The following is a 22,176-nucleotide window of genomic DNA, read 5'->3' on the forward strand; positions in this document are numbered from 1 at the left end:
GGTACATAATAGAAATTCAAATATCTAGAGTGTTATGGTCAATTTTATGCATAAACTTAGTTGATGATGTGCCCAGTTTTTTTAGTCAAACACCAGCCTAGATGTGGTTGTGAAGTTACTTTTTAGATGTTATTAACATTTAAATCAGTGGACATTAAGTAAAGTGAATTACCCTCCATAATGCGGATAGGCCTTAGCCAATCAGTTGAAGGCCTTAAAAGACTCCGTTTTCTTGAAGAAGGAGAAATTAGGCAACAAAACTGCAATATAGAAATCCTGCCTGAGTTTCCAGCCTGCCTGGCCTGCCCCATAGAATTAGGACTAAAGACTCTGCAATGACTTTTACCTGAGTTTCCAGCCTGCCAGCTTGTCCTATGACTCTCATCTATGTCAGCTCTCACAATCACAGGCGCCAATTTCTAACAATAAATCTCGATAGATAGATAGATAATAGGTGTTTTATATATTTTACACATTATATACAAGGTGTCCCAAAAATGTGTACACATCTTCACAGCTGATAGCTCAGTTGATGTTTCTTTCTTTTCATATTTAACCCATCAGAATATATAATTATTCAAAGTGCTTATACATGTTTTAGGACTCCTATATATATACATTTCCTATTGGTTTTATTTCTCTGGAGAACTGTGACTAATCAGTAGGGTTTGCTGAGGCTGTTGGGATGGGAGAATTTAATTCAGGAGACGCTAAAGAAAAAAGTGTAATTTCAAATCTGGAGCCAGTCCTTTGTAAAGGTGAGGGTAGAGATCCAGAGTGGATGGCACTTAGCACAATGCCTTAATGAATGGTTAAAATACAAATGCAGGCTCAGAGTCCAGCCTGGGGTGGAGGTGGGGGGATGGGAGGCTAAATAGCTGTGTAACCCTCCCAGTTGGGGGGCGGGTTGCTGAGTTGGAAGGCTATTGGGGGCTATAAAAACAGGTTACAGGAGACAGAGGGTCCAGCAATGTGTCAAGAGGCCCAAGTCTGAGAAAGAAATCCCCACTGATCAGGAATTACCAGTAAATTCCTCGAAGAGTGGTGTCAGACTAAATTTGAAGCATTTCCTGTTCTTTGCAGTAATCACCTTCACCTATTTTCTCTCCCATCCTTCAACCTGGTAACAGGTATACTAATGTTGTCTTAGTTGTGCTTTGGGGACCAAAAGGAAGAAAGTGGGGATTTCCAGCCTGAAGCACAGTGGGCTCATGAGTGAGCGCCGGCACCCTGCGCTGTGGGTGCCTTAGCAACGGGCAACTTTAAAGGTAATAATGGCCGAGAAGCAGATGGAGGTATCTGACTCAATGACAACTATGCTTGAAAGCAGTGCAGTTTAAATGGTTTAAGCTTGGAAGGAAAACAGGTTAGATAGATAGCAGGCTAAGGAATACAAGTAATTAGGAGTAAGACAATCCAAGTTAAATCCTATGCTCACTTTTTACCAAGGGGTGATTTTGAACCAGCTCGCTCTCGCGCTCTCTCTCAGCATCATGTCCTCATTTATAAAATCAGGTAACTTAAAAGAATCCTCAGCATGTTCACAAATACAGTGCATGAAAAGCACAGAGCAGACCACCCAGCACATAGAAAAGCAAACAAACAAATCTCAAACAACAGATATTATCATCATTAATAAAGAGAAGACGTGGGTTTTTAAATGTGTTCTTGATTTAATGGCATCATTCTGTCTCCACTAAGGTCTCTTTCAACATCTGACCTCACAAAGGATAGGTGATACGTTAAAGTGGATGGGATAGAGTGATACAAAGTTTACACTAAAAAAGTCATCACTGTATGACTTGTAAATCCCTTTTCTACTCTTTGTCTTTGACATTTTAGCCTACAGAGTCTAACTCACATTACTTAAGTTTGTGGCTCACTTGGAAAATTTTATCTGCTATAAAAATATTAACCTTTCCCAGTAAGAATGTTGATAACGATCCAATATATTTGTGGACCAAAAGAAAACCAAAGATCTCTTTTTGTTCCTGGCTGGAAAATAAATATGACCCAGTCCAATATTTGAAAGAAGATATATAAAGAAGTCTCTATAATCATTAAATTCAGGCTCAGTGTTCTTTTCACTTCAGAACATTGAGTTACAATTGTACTTTATTTAAAAGTGGTGGACTGACTTCTACTGTTTGAGATGCTGAAATAGTAATCTGATAAAGGGGATGCTGACATTTTTTCCTTTCAGTAGAAAACAGCAACTAGATAGAAAGAAAAGTGGACATGCCTGGTCAGTGTGGCTCAGTGGTTGAGCATCAACTTATAAACCAGGAAGTCATGGTTCCAGGACTCTCAGTTGAGGCACATGCCCGGGTTGAGGACTCCATCCCCAATCAATAGTTCTCTCTCATCACTGATTTTTTTCTCTCTTTCTCTCCCTCTCTATTCTTTTCTGAAATCCATAAAAATATATTAAAAGAAAGAAAAGTGGTCATTGTGCATGAGAGGGAGGTAATTCTATCCTCTAAATGAAATAAGGTCCACTAAGTGAAGCCATTGCAGTTGTCTACAAAGTCCCCTCTTTCTTATTCATTCATAATTTCCTCCAAAACAAAAGCTAATTTCTGTGGCAATTTTCCAAGTTTTATCAAATGAAATCCATACCAAATACTTTTTAAAATTGAGAACATGAGCAAAAAATACTTTTTTTTTAGTATAATAAATTTAACCCTAAATTTATCAAATTAATAAACATGTACTTGGCACTTATTTCATTGATGTGAGCCTATTAATGATCAAAAAGTACCTGAAAACTTAGTTTAATCACTAAGAAATAATATTAATTCTTTTAAGACCCTAGTTCCATTTAGCCAATAGAATGGACTTGGCCAGTGAACAGTCACAGAACAATTTAGCTTCTTGTTATCACAGAAACAGTCCATCACCTTCTAACTGGGGAAAAGGAAACAATAACAACAACAACAAAAAAACAACCCAACACTATTTTGTCTTGTTAACCAAAGATTTAAGGTATTATTAGGGTAATGTATGCTATTACTTGTACTAAAGGTCCGCCTTGCCTATAATCTGCAATTGCCTAAACAGTATTAAATCTAGAATCATATATTTTTTTTCTGGAGCAACAATTATTTAAATACTGAATAACAAGCTCAAATCTTTTACATTTGTGTGGTATTGGTCAGCTTCTTCGAGCTAACAGAACATATCATCATCTACATTTTGGTTACAGAGCAAGTAATCATGGTGATGATTGAAATTTTCTCTTCATAGGTTTGTTTCAACTGTTTCAGGAGGTTGGAATGTGAGATTTTGTAATAGTTGCCTAATAGCGGCTTTAACTGACCAACCACATTTGAACATACCCGGAAGCTCCTGCAATGACAGTCGTTTACACCGGAACCCCGGGGTCTTACAGAATGGAGGTTTTCATTTTGGTGAATTGATAATTCTTTGTTCTAGTTATATTATTGCTGTTGCCTTCTACTCCCATTAGGTAAATCCAGAGATGGCCTTGGCCTCCCACTAACATCACCTTCTGATGGTGGGAAAAAAAAACTGCTCTCTTTCTTGAAATTATAGTTAAGTATTAATTTTTATTTCTTCACAATCCCCCAAAAACTCAAGTAAGGTAAAGGGGACATCATGAAGTTTCCTCTGATAATCAATCCTTAGATTCTCCCATTATTGGGTCAAGTGGGAGACCTCACAATACACTCCCAGAGGCCTTGTGATTCCATAAAGCTGTCTCATCCCCATGGCTCCTGGCAAGACAGGAAAGGTTACCTTCACACCTGCCTTCTGGAGCAACAATTATTTAAATACTGAATAACAAGCTCAAATCTTTTACATTTTTGTGGTATTGGTCAGCTTCTTCGAGCTAACAGAACATATTATCATCTACATTTTGGTTACAGCGAGTAACCAAAGCAAGTAATCATGATGACTGAAATTTTCTTTTCATCGGTGGTGTTTCAACTGTTTCAGGAGGTTGGAATGTGAGATTTTGTAATAGTTGCCTAATAGTGGCTTTAACTGACCACATTTGAACATATCCGGAAGCATCCCTTCCTAAGCCATGTAGGGATCAGGTATGTCAAGTATAAGAACAGAGGCTGCAGACACAAATGTTCTTGAGGGATAGCTGAAACTAGTGGCAATCCTGGAAGATGAGTGAACTTCAAAAGTCATATTGTCAGTTTGATTGACTATGACCCCAGTCAATTAGTCATTAGTGATCCATAATTCATCATTGATCCATAATTGGTACTAATCCAATTATAGATTTGGTAGGCAATGATACAGTCTTCACAAAGGGCTTACATCTACTTAAAACATGAAGTGCCCCCTGTTAATTTTCTGAGGGGAGGATATCCTATGGCTGTGAGATGAAATTTTCAAAGACTATATTCAAGGGCAAAATTTATACTGAAATTTCATCCTGAATGTATTCCATCTGGCTTATATAAACATGAATATTAAGTACTTCAAAGTTAGCAACAGTCCTGCTCATAAGGTTGGTTTTTATAGATATTTTATGCTTTCCAAAAATATTAAAAAGCACTACTGTTAATTACTATACGGCTATATAAAAAGTAGATTAAAAACAGTTATCTGTTGAATTTTGCAACCTTTTGGTTCACCTAACACAAAATGTTTAACGTAAGTCAAAATTAAAATTTCATCTGGTAGCCACAAACAATTATTTTTTGTTTTGTTTCATGGGATGCATGTGTGTTGCTAAGGATGCAATTTCATATGATAATAATCACTTTACAAAATCTAAATATCATAGACTTGCAGAGAAGCAGACTTGCCTAGGTACCTAATTATCTTTAGACAACACTCTAGAATCAGGAGTTTAGAAAGCACATATGGTAAGGAAGGCACAAAGCATACAACACATCTATGAATCACCAGCACCATCATTTATGATCGTCCTTTTCTTTAGCTCACAATTTATGGGAACAAGGCTGAGAATTCCCTGTTATCCCACTATAGTACAGCTGCATTAGGGGACAACGGGGTTCTCTCATAAAGTGCTAATCCAGATAACGTTGACATGAAGTAGGTAATTTATTCAAAGTTTGGACAAGGGGAAAACTTTTCAACTAAAGAGAAATAAAAGTATTTTAAAATAAAAGCTCTCTACCTTACTGCTAGAAAGAACCCAGAGACAAAAAAGGGCTTTATATTTAGAAACGAGAGTTGGTCATATTGTCTCTAAAGAAAGGTATCCAAAGAAATCTATTGCTAACTACATGATGTGGGATTTTGTCAGAATCGAGCCATTTTGTTGGTGGCAAATCCACCCCCACCCCCAATGGGACCCGAGAAAAAGAAAAGTGGGAGGAGCCTCAGTTGCATTTGATGGCATGACACCTGCTTAAGGGAGAGTATTGTTCCATTGTTAGAGGAGATTTAGAGTAACCTGCTCAGGGCAGGGAGCCACCCTATGACAAACCAGAGAATATTAAAGGCAACCAGGCTGTTCACTATATTCCACAAAGGAGTGAGATCATGTAGTATTTATCTTTCTCCGACTGGCTTATTTCGCTTCGCATAATGCTATCCAGGTCCATCCAACATAAACGGATGAACAAAAATAGATCCAGAGACAGAGAAGCATTGAACTGACTGTCAAACCTCAGAGGGAAGGCTGGCGGTGAGGGGGAGGGGAGTAAGAGATCAAACAAAGGACTTGTATGCATGCATATAAGAAAAACCAATGGACACAGACACTAGGAGGGTAAGGGCATGTGCTGGGGTGGGGTTGGGGAGTGGGAGTGGCCAGGGAGAGGTCAATAGGGGGAAAATAATATTGTAACAGCTATGTACTAACGGACCAGGGAGGGTACTTGAAATATCAGGGGACCACTCTGTAAAGTATATGATTGTCTAACCACTATGTTGTACACCTGCAACTAATACATAATAATATTGAATGTGAACTATAATTTTAAAAATTTAAAAAAAGCAACCACATCCCGGCGGCAGAAGCCGCGGGAAGATGGCTGCTTGGCCGCGGCAGCATCGCTCTCGGGGTGCAAAGCTGCGGGCTGCGCCGTGCTCCCGACTCGGTGTACCTCGCCTGGGGCCTCTCAGGGGCCCTCGGGGCCGTGGTCTTCTCCAGGTTTACAAATAACGGTGTTTTGGAAGCGCCCTTCCTGGTTGAAGGCTGACTTTTGCGATGGCACTAAGATAGTTGATGGATCCTCTTTTACAACTTCCATGGAGTGGGACACGCAGGCGGTGAAGGGGTCCTCGCCGCTCGGCTCCGCAGGCCGCGCCGTGCTCGCTGACTCGGTGCACCTCGCCTGGGGCCTCTCGCGGCCGTGGTCTTCTACAGGGTTACAGATAACGGTGTTTTGGAAGCGCCCTTCCTGGTTGGCATTGAAGGTTTACTCAAAGGCAGCACTTACAACCTTTTATTCTGTAGTTCTTGTGGGGTTCCCATTGGTTTCCATCTGTATTCTACCCATGCTGCCTGCCCTGGCTGCATTGAAAGGTCACTTCTGCCTTTCCAGTGACAGAATGGAATGCTATCTCTTAAAAACAAAAGCCATGGAAAATGCATCTGAGATGGATATTCACAACATGCCTCTACCAGAAAAGATTGCAGAGATAAAAGAGAAGATAATATGAACACATAATCACTTAAGTTCATTGATGAAGATGCTGAAGGAAGTGACTCCGGACCAGTCCAACACAGAAAACTGATCTAGAACCAGAGCTTGAGTATCAGGGTCAGGCCTCACTGCCATCGTCAAAGACAGGTGCTGTTCGATCGTTTCTTGGGAAAGATCAACTTCAAGAATGGACGGGAAATGTGGTTCATTACGTTTACATCTAGGCTGATTTTCCAAATGCTTTGTGAAGCTGTTTATAGAAGGTGAGAAATTAAGGAGCTCTCTGGCCAAGATTCATATCTATTTGACTTCAGAAATTATTTTAGCTCTCTTATCAGTTTCCTAGTCATTTCTGAAAACACCTTTAACTGCATATTTAGGGATTAAGGGGCAATGTGCCATGAATGATCTTAAGAAATATGGGGTAATAAAGTTGTACTTAATGTTAACTACTGTGATTCCTACATGGAGCAGTTATATGAATAGTTGTAGCCAAGAATTAACATTTCAGTTAAGCAATAAAGGTTTTATATTCTGCAAAAAATAAAATAAATAAATAAATACATAAAGCAACCAGGCTGAAGGCTCTGGCGAAAACAGGGGCTAGAGAGGAAGCCTATGTGGGACAGTAGTTAATATTCTTCTAACTAGTTGCTCTTTACCAACTCTTGTCCTCCAACAATCTTATTTTCCCTTCAAAAAATGTATATATATATTAGAGGCCCGATGCACAAAATTCATGCAAGAGTAGGCAGACCTTCCTTCCCCCGGCTGCCTGCACCAGCTTCCCTCTGGCACCCAGGACCTGGGCTTTGGGTCCCAGCAGGCACCTGGGACCTAGGCTTTGCTCTGGCTCCATCTCCGTCCGGAAGGATGTCCGGAATGATGTCGGTCTAATTAGCATATTACCCTTTTATTATTATAAATTATTGGCTACATGACCAAAGCACTTGAAAGCGAGTTACATTAACATATATTTATATGTAATTTCTATTTGTTTTCCTTAATAGAAGTGGTTTTGTTTCAAATCTTGATGCCACCTCTTAGGATCATTCTGGCCTTGCCTCTGGGTGAAGTTGCTACCTTAGTGTTGTTGTGAGAAGCAAATGAGGCAACTCACAGAAAGCAAACCAGTGCCTTTAACTTTCTGCTTTTATAGTGACCCATAAATGTTAGGCATCACCATTACTATTTAGTACACAGATCATAACCTGAAATCTTTTACGTATTGATATTTTTCTTATGTATTGGCTGTTTACTCACACAAGAATACAAGTTTTGTCAGTGCAGAGGTCTTGGTTTCCACTTCTCCATCCTGTGTGCTTCTAACAGTACCAGGCCCATAGTAGACACATACTTGTTAAGTCTTAATTTAATAGGGGAATGTCTGGCAAAGCAGGAAGAAGTGACTTCTCAGTAGTCTAATCCTGAATCTTCCACCATTTTTGCTCCCTTAATGACTTTCGGGACCTCAGTTTCCTCATTCGTGTGATCCTATAATACTGGATACAGTTTTGCTAATTTTATGAGGGTGTGACTTGTGCAAAAGTAAAATTACCTATCAGGCAGCAGGGGGCAGCAGTGTGTCAAAAATGCATTTGTAGCTTTAATGCCCAGGTGCCCTCTTATTTCCCTTAAACGTAATAACTTGTTTTTAAATATTCTATCAAGTCATTACATATTGTGATATAAGGGGAAAAACACATTTCATCAGAAAAATAATATGTAAATCATCTTTTATTTCTGTAAAAATGGAGTTTTTAATTCATGAATCAAGAAAAACTCATGTATGCCTTCTGATTTTATTTCCAAGTGTGAAGCACAAGAATCAAATTTAAGGATTGTGATGGTGGTGATATTTCCAGTTCCACTGTTCTCGATGTGTTAACTATTAAAACACCAAACAGAGAGATTAAGTAATCTGCTTAAAATCATGCAGGCATACAAGCCCGAATAGAAAGCTTTTAACTACTTCTTTTAAATAATATATGAAGCTGCTTGATTTAAAAAGTAAATGAGGGGTTATATAAATTTCTTGCAAATAAATTAAAACCAAGAAGCAAGGAATATTTTCGTTTGAAGAATGAAATAAAAGGTACAGTACTCAATTAACCCAACATTTAGCAGACCCACCTCAAGTAACTCAAGGCAGTTTAGGACTCCTTTTGACACATTAAATGTCCACAACATCATCTGCTTTCTTTTCTGTTTATATATAGAACATGGTCCAGCCGGCTTTACCTTCATGGGCCTTCAATTCTGAGTAATTTCTTAGCTAAATCTGCATCTCTCCCTTCTCTCATCTCAGCTATTCTAGTACCTTTTGTTTTTCCTTTGCCGAGCTCAACAATAATGGTTTAAATGCTAACATTTCCATCTAGATACATGCCAATAAAAAAGAACAGACATGCAAATCAGACAGGTTTTGAGAGCAGAGAGAGAAGAAAAGCCAGGCTGTAGAGGTCATCTAGGCACAGCAGTGGACAATCTGTGCACACACGTCAAACAGAAACTCCCTGGTGGTTTATACATCGACCTATTTGGACTTCTATGAGGAATTTAGCCTACCAGTTGAGAACATTCTTTATTCAAAGTCCATCTTAAAAGGACAACCATAATGAAAGCTCCTTAGCATTTTCAAATATAACTACACAGTCATGATATTGATGACCATGACCTTCAAGGGGGTTTTGTGCTGTATTTTCTGAGGTATGCACTCTCCCACTCTCCTAGAGATGCTTTCACACTATTTTCTCTCTCCTAATAAGCTCTTTCTCCATCCGTCTTCTTGGTTGATGATCTCCATGCCTTAGTGAGAAAATGAAGCATTTAGAGGAGGACTCTCATTACCATACCGGCCCACCACCAGTATCTGTAGCTACCCACTCAGCCTTCTCATCTGCTCCTTTTAAGCTCATTATCTTCCCTCCTTTCTCACCTATTAAGAGACAGTTCCTCCAAAACTCTCCACTCTCCTCTACATCATCCAACTTCCCCTCTACTGTATTGCTTTCATCCACATAAAAATAGGCTGCTATTCTCCCATCTTAAAAAAGCCCTCTCTTGACCCAATTTACTCCACATAAGTTGCTCTTCTTCTGCTCATCTATGCAGAAAAACTCCTTGAAATTTTCTACATGTGCTGTTTCTAATTCCCTTTCCATGCTTTCTCTTAAATCCACTGCAATTGGGCTTGCAGGTGGACCACGGCACTGCTCTCAAAGTCTTCCATGACCTTCACCTTGATAAAATCCATGGTCATCTCAGTTCTCACTGACCTGTATCTCCTCCATGCACTGTCTTCACTGGCCTCCATACATCACAAGCTCCTGGAGTTCCTCCTATTCCACTGCTTGATCCTTCTGTCTCTTTTGCCAGATCTTCCTCTCAACACTGGGCACTCTGGTCCTCGGTTCCTGGTCATCTGTTGATGCTTACTCTTTTGGTGAGCTCATCTATAGTTTTTGTTATCATCTATATGTTGTAAACTCCCAAATGAATATTCCCAGAACAATTATTCCCTCCAAATCCCAGATTTGTAGAGCCAACTTGTTTATTCTATATCTCCATTAGGAGGCCTAGTTAACATCTCAAACTTAACTTGTTCAGAAATAAACTCCTGAACTCTCAGAAAACCTGCTCCACCCTCATCGTTCCCACTTTACATGAGAGAAAGTCCATTCATTTGCCCTGGCCAAGAGCCTTAGAGGAATATCTGACATTTATTTTGTGTGTTTTCTTTTTCTTTACTCTGTCACACCCCACATCCTATTGACCAGGACAATCTGTGGGCTCTACATTTAAAATATGTCCAGAATGTGAGTACTTTTCACGATCCCCATCACTACCATCTTGGCCTGAACCATGATTTCTCACCTGAATCACAGCAATAACTTCCAAACTGGTCTCTCTGCTTCCACCCTTGCTGGTCCAACACCTATTCTTCACATTCCAGTTAAAAGGAGTCTTTTGAAATTTAAGTCAGATCTTGTTACTTCTTTGCTAAAAATCAATCACTCCTTATTTCACTCTGAGCAAGAACTATGGTCCTATCATCCAGAATAAAAGCTTCTAAGATGGCATGTGATCTTGCTCCCATTATCTCTCCAAACTCACCCCCATCTCTTCTGCCCTTGTTCACTTCTTTCCAATCGCCCTCACTTGGATGTTCCTGAGATATAAAGCAAGCTCCTGCCTCAGGGCCTTTCTTTCCTTCTTCCTGGAATTTTATTTGTCCAGGTATCTGCATTGCTAACCCTTCACCTTCTAAAAATCTGTGCTCATCTCATCATTTCACCAATGAGGTTTACCTATTATATAGGTTTCTTATGAAGGAAAGCAGTTCCTCTGATATCTTCCTTTTTCCACTCCCCAGAACCAGCCTTGAACTCTATCCATTTTGACCTTCCCCTGTTCTGGTATCTAGGACAGCTATCCTCAGATGTGGAATTGCCCTTCAGAAGATCCCCTTCACATCTCCCTTATGGGTATCTCCTGCTTGTTCAATTCCATATTTTCCTTCTTGTTTTATTTTTCTTATATTCTTGGGTAAGAAATGGAACATAGGGCAGACATTTTTTAAATGTGCATGTATGGAAATGATTTTATTCTACGCTTACATCCTATATAGTAAAAGGCTAATATGGAAATTGTCCCTTCGACCGGGAGTTGGAACAAGAGCAGGCTTGCTGGACCCCACCCATGCATAAATTTGTGCACCAGGTCTCTAGTATTGTTGATAATTCTAGTAAAAATTTTAGTAGGAAAAAACTTACCATTAACATTTTGAATCCATTATTTTCACGTTTCTGGCCTTGTTGCAGACACGTCCCATACCACTTGATCCAGAGTGAATACGTTCTCCTGAAGATCTGATGATCATTTCTTTGTCACAATTTTTCTGAAGTTTCAGGATAGTATATCTAGGTGTATATCTGGGTCTCTTTTTATTCATTGGTTTTGGTGCTGGGATCTTTTAATTTGGAAATTCATGTCTTCAGTTCTGGGAAATCTTCTTTAGTTATGTCTGACTTTTCTCCCTATTTTTTCTTTTGTATCTCTTCTTGGAATTCCTGCTTAAATGATGGACTTCCATAACTGGGCCCTCTAATTTTCCTATTTATTTTTCTCTTATTTTCATTCCTTTATCCTATTGTTATTCTTTTGGGAATATTTCCTTCCAAGCTTTTACTGAGTTTTTTGTTTATGCAATTTTATCTTTATTCTCTTAGAGCTTTTATTTTTTTTTTGTGTGTGTGTGTGTGTGTTTTAAAATATTCCTTTTTGTATCACTTTAGTCTGGTTTCATAGGTACAACATATTTTATCCTGTTGAGAATATTAATAGTGCCATTAGAAGTTTTTCTTTTTTTTCCTGTATATTGTCTGTTCCTTCCAATTATTTTCTTTTTTGAAATTCTTACAGAATATATTGGGATGAAGCAAAAAACCCAAACACCCAAAACAAAACTCAAAAACTTCATAAATACAGACAACAGGATGGTGATTGATTACCATATGGAAAGGGGGCTGGGGGGAGGCAGAAGAGAGTAAAGCGGGGGGTGGTGGAATGGTGACAGAAGGAGACTTGATTTTGGGTGGTGAACACACAATCCAATTTTTCGGTGTGTTTGGTTTAGTCAATGTTCTCATAGTAGCAACTTTCTTAATTTAAGAATACTCAAGAATGTAAGAGCGCTTAAATTAAGGAACACATTTCAATAGCTTTCCTATTAAAGAGCAAGGCGCTAAACAAAGTGATTGCCAGAGCACAAAGTTTCACTTATGCAAGATGAGTAAGTCCCAGATGTCTACTGGTCCACATAATGACAACAGTTAACCATAGTGCACTGTATACTAACAACTTTTTCTACGAGTGCAGGTATTAGGTTAAGCGTTCTTATCATAAAAAAAAAAAACACATAAAGAGGGTGAGAGAAAACTTTTGGAGGTGATGGATAGTTATGGCATAGATTATGGGTGAGGGTTTCACGGGTACATACTTAACTCCAAACCCATCAAGCTATATGCATTAAATATTTACAGCTTTTTGTATGTCAGTCATACATCAGTAAAGTGTTTTATTTTTTAAAGGTAGGATTAAGTTAAAACATAGCATAACTACATCATGGCATCGAAGTGTAGAAGCTATGGAAATGGAACTATGTTTCACTTTTGACTGAGGACCCCAAGACTGAAAACTGTGGAGTAGGTACCACATATCTCCACATCCTAAAAGTGATGCTAAGAGACTCTAACACTGGCCAGCATTTGCCCCTCACATACTTAAAAGGTATAAAAAAACAGAGATGAGAGGTGCCAAGAGAGAATCCGTTTGGAGAAAGCGGTCAGTATGTTGTGCTCCAACCTCATCCTTTTATTATTTGGCGAGAAGGCTAGAGAAGGTTCCTCCTCACTTTAAGCCAAGTGAGAGTCTTCAAAGAGAGTAGAAGGCCTGGCCATAGTTGGCTGGCCAAAGAGGAGGGGGCTGTGTAGGCATGAGGTTCATTTCCACCAATGGCGCAGCAAAACAGTCTATTTTCTGGAAATCAGATGTCATGATAGCTGACTCCTTGGAATTGTTTGAAAAAGGCGTCTCATGCAAGGGGAATGAAAGGAAAGCCCAGAAGACATGGAAGGTGGTTTCAAGCAATTGGATGTAGTTAGACACCCCTGTCACAACTCCCTAGAAGAAATACTTCCACTATCTGAAATGAATTTTGTAACAAAATAGGTCAAATAGCTTGTTGGCTCTGTTCTGAGGGGTCCACCAGAAAATGGTGCCCCCTTGTATTTTCATTGGCAAAAGGCTTTGCTAGACTAGAAAGAAACAAAACACTGTTTTAACTATGGCTGGGCATTACTTATCCTTGCCAACTATTGCCAAAAAGGCCTTTGAAAGTCACAGGACTCTATTTTTCTCTCTTTTCTCTATTTGTTTCATGGTCCCTTTGTGACTAAGTCCACAGACTTATTCAAAGTCTCACTGTATTATAGTGATTCCTTCATAAAATCATCCTGCTGTGCAAGTAATAAGCTTTAGCACTTACGTTCTAAAAATATGAAATAGCAACACTGCTGTTGTTTCATAACATCTTTTCTCTATACATGTGGCGTTTTCCCTCTAATTTAGTTAAAATTAAGCTTTACTTATAAGCTCAATAAGAAATTTGACTCTTTAAGATTAGCAAAGGCTAAGTTGAAATGCTATAAAAACCTCTTTTATTTAAAAATAAACGTATTCTCCCTTGTTGAATACTCACCACTGAGAAATTACAGTAAGTTCTACAATGGCAAGGACATTTCTGTTTTGAAAGGTATGTCCATGGACTTCTGTATGCGAGATAACCACAAGACTGGTTAACTATGGGAAAGGCAAGGTCATTGTCCCCAGGTTTGCCATTTTTAGTTTCACAGAGAACAAGTGCCTTATGTTTAGCTATTATTCACTTTTACTTTTATATTTCCACATAACGTTTGTCATTCCTAATAGGTCTTTACTAATTTTATTTCTCTCCAACTGAAGCACCCTGAGTTTTGACTAATATTTTTTTTTATATATTTTCAGTCTTTTCTTTCTTATCAGTTATTTTTATAGATTATCTGGTAGCATTAGAAAATTTATCAGTCACTGCCTGAAAAAAATGTTAAATTTTCTGATTTTTTTCTATACTAGTAACTCTTTTGAGAATTTAAATGATTAAATCCTACAGAAAATAAATGTGACATTAAATGTGTTATAATTTCTTTTGATACATCTGCTCTCATGTGTAGAGTAAAAAAATGCTTCTGAAAGTTTCCACTAATGAAATGAAAACAAGAAAAACCAAAAAAATGTTAACAGAAATAAGATAAATGTTTTAGAGGTGTGTTTTTTTTTTCAACTTATAACCCAGAATAAAAATATTACATATAGCTAACATAATTAGCTCTCTTAAGATCAAAGATGGGCAATTTCTGGCCCTTACTCTACCATTTGGTTAATATCGATGCTTTAATAGCAGCACCCTGCTTTCCCCAACTAATGATTGACATTTCAAGTAAATGGAAAAAATCAATAGAAAGGCATGATTTCAGAAACTTACTTCTCAGCTTCATGGCTAAGGGGCCTATTTCCTTGTAATTCGGCCTTCTGTAGGAGTGGGTTGGTGAGTTCTTCTCTTTCAAACATCCTTGTTATTTCAGGGAGTTTGTTTTCATCCTGAATTCTAAGTCTCTAAGTACAGACTGTCTTTGAATAACACCAGTTTTTCTTCATCTTTAGCAGACTTTTGAGGTGAGAACACCTTCCTAGTGACTAATTTTAAGAAGCTTTTAGAGCTGGATAAGACAGTGGTGGCCAAAAGAAAGAAGAAATCAATCTGCGTTTTAGGTTCGAAAGAGCAAGTTATTCATTTACTCAAGGAATGTTCTGGAAAATATTTAGCTTCTGAAATTAAACACATTCAGAGGGCTGGAGAACACTGAAATATGCTGGCTCAAAAGTATTAGCTTTAGTAATACTAAATTTTCTGAAATCAAATGTATACTGTCTCACCAAAAAATGAAAAAGAATTTACAGAATATTACAAGTATTAATGAGGATGTGGAGAAATTAGAATCTTGGTGCACTGTTGGTAGGACTGTAAAAAAGTGCAACTACTAAAGAAAACAACATGGAGGTTCCTCAAAAAATTAAAAATAAAACTACCATAAGATTCAGCAATACTATTTCTGGCTACACATACAAAAGAGCTGAAAGCAAGGTCTCAAAGAGGTATCTGCTCATCCATGTTCATAACAGCACTATTCACAATACCCAAGGAAGCACCTTAAATGTCCATCAATGGATGAATGGTAAGTGAAATACAGTATATACATACAATGGAAGATTACTGAGTCTTAAAAATGAAGGAAATCCTGTATGAACCTTGAAAACTTTATGCTATGTATGAGCCAGTCACAAAAAGATAAACATTGCCAGTCACAAAAAGATAAACATTATATGATTCTAGTTATGAGGTAACTAAGGTAGTCAAATTCGTAGAAACAGAAAACAGAATGGTGGTTACCAAGGGCTAGGTGACAAGGAAAAAGAAAAAAAAGTAAGTTTTATGGGTATACAGTTTCAGATATGCAAGGTGAACAAGTTCCGAATATCTGTTTATCAACAATGTGAACGAACAGACTTAACACAACTACACCAACTATACACTTACAATGGTTAAGTTCTCTGCTTATCATCCTGTGCATTTAAAGTCACAGGTGCCAGTTAATCATACACAGGAAGAACATGGTCATCAGTGGAAGTTTTCCAACCTAAATCATGAATAATGACTTTATGCAACTGGCTGGAAGTGTGTGGCTAGTTGGCATGCACACACTTCCGCTGGAAGCCCAGGATAACAGCATCTGAGTTGCAGCCATAAGACTAGTGGAACTTTTTGGAGTTTTAACCAATTATTACTATCCCAGACTTCACTGAATTGAAGAAATGAACAGCTCAGTAAGGCTGAATTATATAAGATCAAGAACATATAGCAATGTGATGAAGAATATGGCCTCAAGCCAAGTCGGTGTGGTTCAGTGGTTGAGCGTTGACCTATGAACTAGGAGGCCGCGGTTCCATTTCCAGTCGGGGCACATGCCTGGTTTGCAGGCTGAAAGCCCAGTGGCGGGTATACAGGAGGTGGCTGATCAATGATTCTCATCATTGATGTTTCTATTTCTCTCTCCCTCTCCTTTCCTCTCTGAAATCAATGAAAAAATATATATATTTTTAAAAAAGAATATGGTCTCAAAACTCAGCTTATTTGAATTGGAATCCTGACTTTCCTACTTAGAGACTGCAATTTTGGACAAATTACTTAACCTCTTTAAGCTTTTAAGCTTTCTTTCTCTCATTTGTACAGTGAAAAAAGTATAATTACTTTTCTGTGGGGTTCTCCTGAGTAGTACATCAGATGACGCATACAAATGCTTACTGTATCGCTGGGCATGTAATGAACACTTAAATCTTAAGTGTTGTGATAACTTCTTTTTTTTTTCTTTTTGAAGAGATACTTGAAGCTAGAGATTTTCTTTTCAATATTTTGAATGGGAAAATAAATCAAACTGCTTTAGTGAGTCTTTAAAATCCAGCTTTATAATTATTTTGATTTTGTAGATTACTTAGTTCCTTCAAATACTAAGGTTTTAAATATTCACATATTAATGGTATTCATTTTTACCACTCTTAATTTTAAACTCTGTGACATCTTATGAAGTAGCAAGAGAGTTCTGGCATCACTTGAGGTAAAGGAAAGAACACTACATTTGGAGTAATGATATGAAGGTTAGGTGTGCTGTTGACTATGTTACATGGGATACATATGTAAGCTTTATATCTTTGGGTTAGTCTCCTCAAATGGAAAATTAGAAACCTTGAAAGTTAGTTAAATGGGACCAATAGTGTTCATGCTTATAAAAAAACCTCTGTCACCCTAACATTATGCAAACAGAAGAAGTAAGTTCTTTGGAGCTATTTGATGATTAGAAGGCCTGATTTGATTAAGAATCATATATATAAAATTAGTAACTTCATTGTAGAATCATTATCTAGGGCAAAAAAGTGTTAGCCAATTACATGCAGGGTTCTCCTTCATGGATGATACTCTTATCTTTGTCTCATACATGGACCCAAATTACAAACTCAGCTAGATCTTTAATTGCTTAACCCAGCAACTTGGCTTTGGAACAGGCTGTTCTAAGATTTCCATTCTGGTCACTGCTTCTTCCAAGTTCCTACAATTTTGGGGGTCTTTCAAAAATAGACTGAAATAAGATTCTAAATGATTTTATTAACAGTGATTTTTCTCCCTTTTTATGGAAATAGATGCCTCATAAAGATGAGGAATTCAATAGCTGTGTAAGGGAAGCTATGGCTACTTAACTATCATCCCATGATTCATGAGTTAAGAAAATAGTCATTTAGAATGATATTCAAATTTAGATGCTCAACAAAATCATCAAGTATCATAACTGAGAAATGATAAAAACAATGGCTAACATTTGAGTGTGTGTTTTTTTCTGTGAATGACCTTTTAAGTAATTTACATGCTTTATTTAAATTAATCTTTATAATAATTTTGAGGCAGATATGACATATGCAAATTATATTTAAGAAAACAGAGGTATAGAGAGGCAAAGAAACTTGCCTTGCGTCACACAACTAGTCAATGATTGACGCAAGATTGGAGCTCAGCCCATCTGACTTCAGAGCCAGCGAACAGCCAGGAGCCTGAACATTCTTCCCTGAACGTTCAGAGACAACCAGAATAGTGACGTACTTCTCCCACTTTGGCCTACGCTTTCCTGTTATTATTTAGCTTCAGGCTGGTAGGCAGGACAAGCAACAAGGCTAGGACTAAACTTAACCTAGGTACGATGGAAGGACACATAAGAGAACTGGAAATTTGAGGAGTTTCAAGTGCCAACCGCCATTACAGGATGTCACATAGTAAGGGATCAGTTTTAAGTGGTCACCATACAACCAACCACAGCCTTAAATAGGGAATTACAGCAAAAGCCAAACAGTAAGCCAGGAACCCAGAGTCAACGAAAACATTCTGGAATGAAAACAGTCATGGGAAGAGACAGGCAGAGGAGGAGGGGGTCAAGAATTTCAGGAGCTATGAGAGGTCAGTCCAAGTCAGTACTAATTTCAGGAGGGTTTGGTATATTTCTTTCTATGTAAGGAAAAGGTTGAGAAGATTCTCTAGGCGGTAACTCAGGGCCAAGGTGCCAGGACAGTGATGGTTAAGTTCAGATGATGACAGGAACAGGATATAGAGTCAGTGAGAAGCCTGGGACAGCCACATAAACACCATGTAAATATTGAGCTGGTGAATATGTAACCAGGTGTGCTGGTAGGACCAGGGATACCTCACTTCTACCAATAACAAAAACATTGCTTGTGCATGTAAAACTCGACAGAATGAAGTTAGCAGGAAAGAAGGAGAGTCGAGAAGTTGAGAGAGCAGGAAAATGGATCCTTCCCACATATTTAATAGCTAGATAGAGCCTGATCCCAAGTCTGCTTACCTCTGAATTTCAGTCACACGTACCTATGAATTTCTTTTATTGTTTAAATCTATTTGAGATAGGTTTGCTGTTGCTTATAACCAAAAGCAAGAAATTGAGACAAATTCAAGGCTTAACTCCAACACTAATTCCATCTCACACTCCCGATAATGCCGATCCCCTCTCTTAATGGTGCTCCTTCATTTTTTAACTCAATCATAATGTTACAGTATATTTACTTTTGTAAACTCCTGCAGGCCCTTCTCACATTACATGGGAAGGTGGTGGGAAAGGGACCTCATTAATTCTCTGCCTACCATGAGTTCAGTATTTAATGCACACTGTCTTATTTAATTCAAAACTGAGAAGACAGGATCTCCATTAATAGGTACCGAAAATGGGGCTCAGAGAAGACAAGATTCTCTAGGCCACACAGCTGTTAATTCAGCTGCGGGGACGTGAATCTCTAAATCTCGAAAGCCAGTCCCTCCCCTTTAAACTAGATTGCTTGAGATGAGTAAAAAATTCCGAACGCTTAAAAACAGATCAATGGAAAATTTCATTTAATATAGGAGTTGTTGAAACTTCAGACACTGTCTGCCTCCACAACCGTGTCTAACATTTTGAGAATTAAAATTTTGCTTGGGGAAAGTTGAAAATTTTGCAGACCATTTGGAGACAACTTCAATGTCTCTGCATTACGGCAGATATCACTGGCTCTTAAAATGAGAAAAACATGAATGTGCTCATTTGAACAGTCTGACACTAGTAACTATTTTCCTCCCATTTTTATCCTCAGTAGGCATCGCGTGTTGCAAATGGTCCTTTATCGAAGAGCTTTTGTCCTATTTCCTCCCCATCTCTCTATGCCAGCCAGAATCCCACAGTTCAAATCTATCTCTATTGTTAAAGCATGATTCTTGGCCATTCATCTGCTTTCCTACTATAATTTCACCTTTGATTTTTTGGCGCCTTTCTTTTCCATAATAACCTCCTTCTCCTGCAGGCGGAGGCCAGCCTCTTTGTCTACTCTTATATCATTTCTTTCTAGCAAGCGTTGAAGTTCAAATTTCCCATATGCCCTCTCAACAACCTAACTCTTCTTTTTAAGTTCTCACTTCCCTTCTCTAAATCTTCATATTGTCACCCAGCTTCTCTCCTGATTGCTCATTGTTGGCAACTGTCCCTCTTTGAGGTACCTCTTAAAGAGCGAAATCATGTCTCAAGCTCTTGTTCGCCATTGATTGATCACATCAACTTGAGTTCCATGCAATACAGAAAGGGCAAAGCCATTGGCCCTAAACTTCCAGGACTATGTGTTCTAGAGATATCTCCAAGGGGAGGGAGAAAAAATATCTCAAGTCTGGAGATGTAGACACAGTGGAAGCAGCATTAATGGTTTTCCTGAATGTCAAAGTCAGAGAACAGGGAAGCACAACTGGATATCGTTTGATGTGCTGTTCACTTAACAGTGGATGATAAAAACATGAGCAAGAATCATGGCTGGGGGTCAAACTCAGATCAAAGCTCGAAGCCACACTGTGACAGTACACAGATAAGGATGCCGTGGCTGTGAAAATTATGTAAGGCCACATTCAGCTGCAACGTGTGCTGGTTATTTCAAAGCATTTGCACCTAGAGACATAAATAACAATCTATTTACCTGGAAAAAACAGCTCCCACACAGACATTTCACATTTATTGCCACCGGGGAGAATGCTGAGCAGGCTACAAATACTCCACAAGGTTTTACAGTGCTTCTGGGTTTCATAACAGTTTGGGATTAATTTAAATGGGCACTATCTACCAACCAGATGTGAAATATGATGGACTGAAAATGCTTGTTAGGTGGAATAGTAGAACGTCAAAGTGAGAGCTATCTATATGACTATCTATAGAATACTTATAGGAACTTACCTGCCATCTCTCCTAAAGTAACCAAGTTAGTGAAATAAACAAGACAGAACTCTCCTTACCCTATTTTAGCAAGATTTTATTCTTGCTGGGTAATAGATCTTGCATCTCAGAAAAAGATTCTAGAAAGGTGTCTCAGCCTGGTCATGTAGCGTGCAGATTTAGTCATCTCAACAATTAAAATGCAATGGCCTAATTTGAAAACTGGTTTTTAAGTATTTTTTCAACATAATAAATACCTAATATCTATGAGTGTGCAGGGAAATGGTCAATCTCTGTTGACTGAATTGACAATCTTTTGAAGAGCATTTTGGCATTATGCAATAATTCTCTGAAATAGTGAGCAAGTTACTTGAACTTGGCAATTCCACTTTTAAGAATTATACTAACAAAGTCATAAGGAAGAAGAAAGCTATAGGTTTATTTGCATGTTTGGTGGTTAAAATACTGTTAGAGGCAAAATGAACAAAATCCAGCACTGGATGGTGTGGTTCAGTGGTTGGAGCAATAACCTGGGTTCAATTACTGGTCAAGGGTAAGTACCTGGGTTGGAGGTTCGATTCCTGGCCTGACCAGAGCGTGTGCAGAAGGCAATCAATTGATGTGTCTATCTCACATCTCTCTCTCTCTCTCTCTCTCTCTCTCTCTATCTCTATCTCTATCTCTATCTATATCTCTCTTTCCTCCCTCCCTTCCACTCTTTTTTATAAGCAATGGAAAAAATATCCTCTGGTGAGGATTAACAAAACAAAATAAAAAAAGAACAAAGTCCCAAAATGGCAAATCCAATAATAGAGCATCAATTGAGTAAGTTGTGATATATCTACACTATGGAATACTACAAAATCATTAAGAATGATGCTGCGAAATCACATTAATTGGCACAAAATATATATAGGCCATACTAGGTTAAAAGAGTATTGAGTATGTACTCTGTGATCAGCATGCTTTAGATCAGCGGTTCTCAACCTGTGGGTCGCGACCCCTTTGGCGGTCGAACGACCCTTTCACAGGGGTCGCCTAAGACCATCCTGCATATCAGACATTTACATTACGATTTATAACAGCAGCAACATTACAGTTAGGAAGTAGCAACGAAAATAACTTTATGGTTGGGTCACAACATGAGGAACTGTATTTAAAGGGCCAGAAGGTTGAGAACCACTGCTTTAGATGCTGGGGAACAGCACTGAACAAATGAATGCAAAGCCCGGCCTTGCAGAGCACATAGCCTGGTGCTTACCATACAACCATATAGTCACAACCCATTTCGTTAATGTGTATACACAGTTTACATGTAATCTGGGAAATTATATGAAGTAGTTCTCTCTAAAACACACTTAGATAAGTGTGTTTATTTCTTCTATTTGTATATATTTTCTATTATTTTTATAATGGAAAAATAATCACGTTATTTTTAATTAAAAATTGGGATATGCAACAGCTAATAATAACAAAAAAAATTGTAAAAGGAGCAATGAGAAAAGGTTTTTCTATCATATAGGAACCAAGACAACCCAGGAAGAAAAAATATATGATTTTTTTTAGGTCTTATTTGCTGTGGTTCTATATTTTATTTTTCCTCCAGTACAATGTCCAGGATTATAACTGTTTCTGTAGGG

The 22,176-nt window shown here is 38.2% G+C and overlaps 1 protein-coding gene and 1 long non-coding RNA gene across 7 annotated transcripts in view; both read right to left on the reverse strand.

Moving 5' to 3' along the window:
* Nucleotides 1-22,176, reverse strand: part of OXR1 (oxidation resistance 1) — a 326,251-nt gene that overhangs the window by 117,139 nt on the left and 186,936 nt on the right. The gene's annotated exons all lie outside the window — the stretch shown is intronic.
* On the reverse strand, nucleotides 8,625-11,405 carry LOC107182564. Its single transcript, XR_001513275.1, has 3 exons — nucleotides 11,378-11,405; nucleotides 9,881-10,076; nucleotides 8,625-9,410 (listed from the first exon to the last, which is right to left on the reverse strand). It is a non-coding gene; the product is annotated as an uncharacterized LOC107182564 (long non-coding RNA).

Source organism: Myotis davidii, unplaced genomic scaffold (assembly GCF_000327345.1).
Source record: "Myotis davidii unplaced genomic scaffold, ASM32734v1 scaffold497, whole genome shotgun sequence".
Lineage (NCBI taxonomy): Eukaryota > Metazoa > Chordata > Mammalia > Chiroptera > Vespertilionidae > Myotis > Myotis davidii.